Below are 5,210 nucleotides of genomic sequence, written 5' to 3'. Positions count from 1 at the left end.
AGAGGAAGGAGATTAAGCAGACCTCCTCCTTCCCCAGCGGTAACACGGGGCTAATGGGCTTACACTGAAGGAAGGCACAGCTGCTGTAGGAGGAGGGAAGTTTCTCGGCAGCAGAGAGTGCTGAGCTGGGGGTGCTCACCGTGACAGGCTGAGGTTCTCCACTGCTGAGGGCTCCAGGAACAGGCTGGACAAAAATCTGTCAGGAAAGACCTACACAGAATTGATCCTGCCTTCAGGTAGAGATGGGCTGGATGACCTCTCAAGGAGTCTTCCTACAAATCTTTGTTTTACAGGCTTATGGGTCATGTTCAGGCACACAAGTCTGTGACTTGGTAACTGCCCTAAAATCTATTAAATGGCAAAGTAACCTGAATTAATAAATTGATTAATTTATCTTTTAACTGAGTATCCTCTCTGCTGAAGTTGCTCTATGGTTACTTCAAGTGTTGTCTCCCTCCCCTGACATTGAATCATCCAGAGAATTAAAAAATAACTGGAATTAAATTTTTTTTCCCCAAAATAAACCCGGTGAAATAAACTGGCAAAAGAGAGGAAATAATCTACATCTTTCATGTTCCTTTCTCCTAGGTTCCTACTTACTTAACCTCATTTAAACTTTGTATCAGCTTATTACATCCGGTGAAAGTACACTACAGCTTATTAAAATTTAAAGCTGTTACTCCAAGGGAAAACACTGAAAGCTCTTTTATGGATTAGTCAAGCCGGCAGGATGTGGCTTCGACTTTGTATCCTTTTGATGGCATAGCCCACTTGAACATCTTTATAAAATAAATCTCCCCCATCACTTCAGGCCCATTATAGTTTTCATTCTGTGCACCAAAGTGTTTTGTGCCGGTAGGACTATGTTCCACCTCTGTATTTCACAGGCAAAGTAAGAGGGTATTGTATATAACCCCTGAAATATGTAGCTATATTTAAGCTAAGGTTAAGTGGAAATAAATACTAACAACAGTCCTATTCACTTAAAAACAGGAGAGTTAAAAATATTGGATGATACCTGCCATGCATTTGCTCACCTGTGTCTCACCTGAGACCAGCAGGACCTCAGTGATAATTTGTACTGTTATTATCAAACACACAGTTGAACCATTGCAGTGCCTTGGCTTCTTTTAACTCAACTTTGCTTTGGAAAATCTTCCCAATACAATGCTACTGCTTATAGTATAAGTCTTCACCACAGTTTCCTACTGACCAAAAAGAGCCCGGGGGGTGACACAGCTGATTTCCTCTGCAGATATGACAAATGGCCTCTTGCACAGGAACTCTTGGAACAAAAACTGCCTCTTGCCACTCCTTTTGCAAACTGCATCCCCAGCAAGGTATGAACAGAGTTGTCTTTTGTTTGCTCATGTTCCTGGAAAGGGTGATCTTCTCTGAGAAAGAGGCTATTCCTATATGGCTTACTTTTAAATGAGTTCCTCCAGTTGATTCTTTGGCTCACACAAGTGCAGTGGGTCCCCAGCCCTCTGGTCCCTCAGCTTCAAGTGTATTTAATCTCACTTCCTATTACTTCTTCTCTGAAGCCTTGGGGGCCTGGAAGAGGCCAGCGTATCAAATTTAAAAGGGGGATTTCCAGGTTTATTATGAATCTCTCGTTTAATGAAAGAGAAAATAACCTTCAAAGCCAGGCTCTTCCCATAACCCTTCCCAAGTTTCTCCTGGGAAATGTCCCTTCTGACAGGGACTGCTCACAGTGAAGGATCTCTAGAGCTACCTTATATCCAGAGGGTCCCATCCTACAATCCTGATAAAACGAGTAACAGCCAGTCCTTCAGAGCAGGAGGAAAATGCTAACACTATAAACTGCTGCTCACTCCATCCCTTCTGCACCCAGTTGGTTCTGCTTTGCTTTCCTTTTCTAAAATACCCACAGAAAGGTCTCAGCTAAGCCAGTGTTCACCAAGCTGGAGAGTGGATCATCCTCACTATCCCCTCCTTCAGCTCTGTGGTGTGGAGTGTAATCTCTGGCTTAAGACCAGCACAAAGCCATCACATTTCACACCACTGCAGATGTTTGCTGCCTGAATGTGTGCTGGAGGTCTCCCAAAATATGGCTTTGGGCTGTAAGCTTTGGCAGTCTTTATTATTCATGAAATGTGAGCAGGGACTTCAGTCATGCAGCATCATGATGATCTCTTCCTACACGCAGGAAAATCTAGAAATCCAGGGGAAAAAAATGTGCATCAGTGCAAACCCGCCATCCCATTAGCACACAATGAAGAGGGCATTGAGGCTTCTCTGGAATCATCTGTGTAGGCAGAAGTTGACTCACAGGGAAAAAGGGGTGGGAAGAAGATGGGTTGAGCCGGGAAACAATTTGTCACTTGCCAGAACATTTGTCCAGCATCGCTTACCATGACACTAAAACCCAGTTTGGGAGGGGATGGCGAAGTGACTCTCCATGGTAGATGCTCAGCTCTCATTCCCACCACCATCCTCCTCCAGGAGCACTGTATAGACATGAACGTTTCCATTCCTGCACTCCTGGGGCCTCTCAGGAGCCCCTCAAGAGGCAGCACTCTGGGAAGCGGTGCTGCAGCAGGAGTGTTGATGGGGGAGAAGCTTCCCGGTTGGGAAGGCTGGCCACTGGGATGTGCCACCACCCAGACCTTAGCAGTGCTGCCTTGGGAATTGGGACATCTGACACATCTTCCACTGGCTGAATCACTGACAGTTTCAGTTGTTTACAATACATCTTTTATCTACCAGGAAGTGGAAAAAATATTTACTAGGACTGATTTGGAAAGACCTTGGACACCTGAACCCAAGGGGCTTAGAGATGCACAAAACAGCTTTTCCTCTAGAAACTATTCCACTAAGGGAGGTCAGTCCTAGAGAAATTGGTCACTGTGCAGGTGTGGTGTTCCTGTCGTACTGCTTGAGCCTACAGGCAACAGGCTGCTGAAGCTGCCATTCCTTTTTTTATCCTAACAACTCCAGGAACTGCCTACCCGTAAGGAGCAACTAACGCTTTTCCAGGAATAAACCGCATTTGTGATATTGCAAACCTGCCTCTGGGGCTGTGCCTGGCACTGCTTTGAGCTATGAATGTATGATGACGGAGACTCTCTTTTCCTAACTTATACCACATGGATCACAGAGCACCCTCTGTGCATCATGTGCTGCTAGATAGCCAGAAATACCATCAGACTGTGTGGGTGTCCTACCAAGAAGCGCATACATGGTGTGACACCTCTGAGTACAAACCTCCAAAGGCATGGAGGGAAAGCAGGGATGTGCAAATGATGGAATCTCTGAGGTCTTACATCTATCCACTCCCTTCTTGTAATGGGACAGCAAAAAGATCCACAGAAGTGCAACAACAAGAAGAGACAGGCCTGGAGAGTCACAGCTCAGCATGTATTTCCCATATGGTGACTCTACCTTGTCACAAGGTTAGTGTGACAAGACTGCCTGAGCATTTTCTACTGACATGTTGAAAGAGTGGAGAAAGCACTCTCACTGCAGCAGGGAGAACACAGGAGAACTATTTGTACAGCTGGCAATACCCCAGTGTCATTCCTAAAGGTGGGTTAAGTATTCGCTCCCCTATCCCATCATCTGCTCCTCAAGGTGGCCTGGAGCAGCACAGAGCTCTTTGCAGTGGCCATCAGCAGAGGTATTATGAGTCCTCCCTGCTCAGGGCAGACCTACAGTAGGTTTGGGACAAGAAAGACCTTTCACAGTGGGATTTCACTCTGACTAACCCAGGTTAGACTGGCATTTCCAGAGGGCTCAGCTTAACCAGCTCACACTTTGGACCTTCTTTGCCCTTTCCGTGCTGCAGCTTTAAGCCCAGAGAGATGAAATGTTGTGTCTGCTTTGTGCTGGCCATTCACCGCAGCATGGTGTAGGTGGCTCTATTTTAAGATAATTCCCAGGTTTTAAAAAAACCCACCAGGTGAGAGGCATATGTGTCTGCTTCTTCTCCTCTTGCTGTGGGGACAGACACCTGCAAGAGGGAGGTAGCGCAGATGGATATCAGGGGCAAATCACTTCCCAGAAGGAACAGCAGGTAGGCATCCCTCCCTCAATTATCACCCACCTTGGCACCATTTAGACCAGAGGCTGGTGCTGGAAGGTGCTGCAAAGCTCAGCCTCCTCCCTACAGGCTTATTCCTTAACAAGAAGGCATTGTCCCTGCCAGCAGGAGCCTGGCCTCATGATGCTGAGCAGGACAAAGGATCAATTTACCCTGTGAAAGAGCTGGAAATCAGGAAGGGGCCAGAGACAGCCAAAGCCCACTCTGCCTGTCTGAGACACTTTGGATTTTGATGTAATGGAGTGGTTAGCTGTAGGCACAAGTGATCAGGGCTTAGAGCTGCCTACCTTCAGCAGGAAGTGCTCTGGAATAGCATGGAAGCGAGAGGTGTTAGGACCTTATTGCTCCGATACTCTCCATTTCCCATGGCATAAATCAATAACAGGAGAACTCCAGATGCTCCACAGTCAGACATGAATATACTAATCTTGTGTTTCCCTTGGCATTTAATTTAAAGCCTCCTGCATTGCATATACCCCCTAATGCACAAGAGGAAAAGTGGGGCCTGATCCTTGGAAAAACCACCTATGATTCTCCAGCTTTTTGCTGCTGGCAGTGCTCTGCCTATTTCAGTAGACAACATACAGTGTGTTGTTCTTTACAAAGGGTTTCTGCACTCTAAAAGAGTACAGAATCTCCTGCCTTCTGCTATGCACCAAGACAACCAAGGCAGGAATTACAGGGAAGATTCAAACATCCCTCTGAATGCAGATCTGCAGAGAGAAGGAGGGAACCCATGTCCAAAGCCAGACACTGGGCCATCTCTTCCAGGCCAAGTCACACACACCATTCAGTGACAGCAGCAGGATTCTTTGATGGCCCTCCTGGAGGGTGGAAAGAAACCTTGTTCAACCAACTCTGTGTTAAAAGAGTGAAAAAGGGTTGAAATTAAGAAGATGAGGGAAAAAATGTGGCACTGTGTAAGGGAAGGTGAGAACATGTAACCACAGATCACTTAATTCACCCTGGAGAGGGAAGAGCTAAGGGAACCAGACAGGCATCTGACCTGGAGAGAGAGTCTTAAAACTGTTGTTAGAAATGCCTTCCTTCAGCCAGAAATGGGGCAATTTCTTATCACACCAGATGGTGACTTGGTTGGATTGATACTGACATCCTCCAGGCTGCTGTACCCAGACACAAGCACACA

The sequence above is a fragment of the Corapipo altera genome, unplaced genomic scaffold (genome assembly GCF_003945725.1).
Source record: "Corapipo altera isolate COAL_440 unplaced genomic scaffold, ASM394572v1 56, whole genome shotgun sequence".
Classification (NCBI taxonomy): Eukaryota; Metazoa; Chordata; class Aves; order Passeriformes; family Pipridae; genus Corapipo; species Corapipo altera.
Note: the sequence above shows the minus strand (reverse complement) of the source record.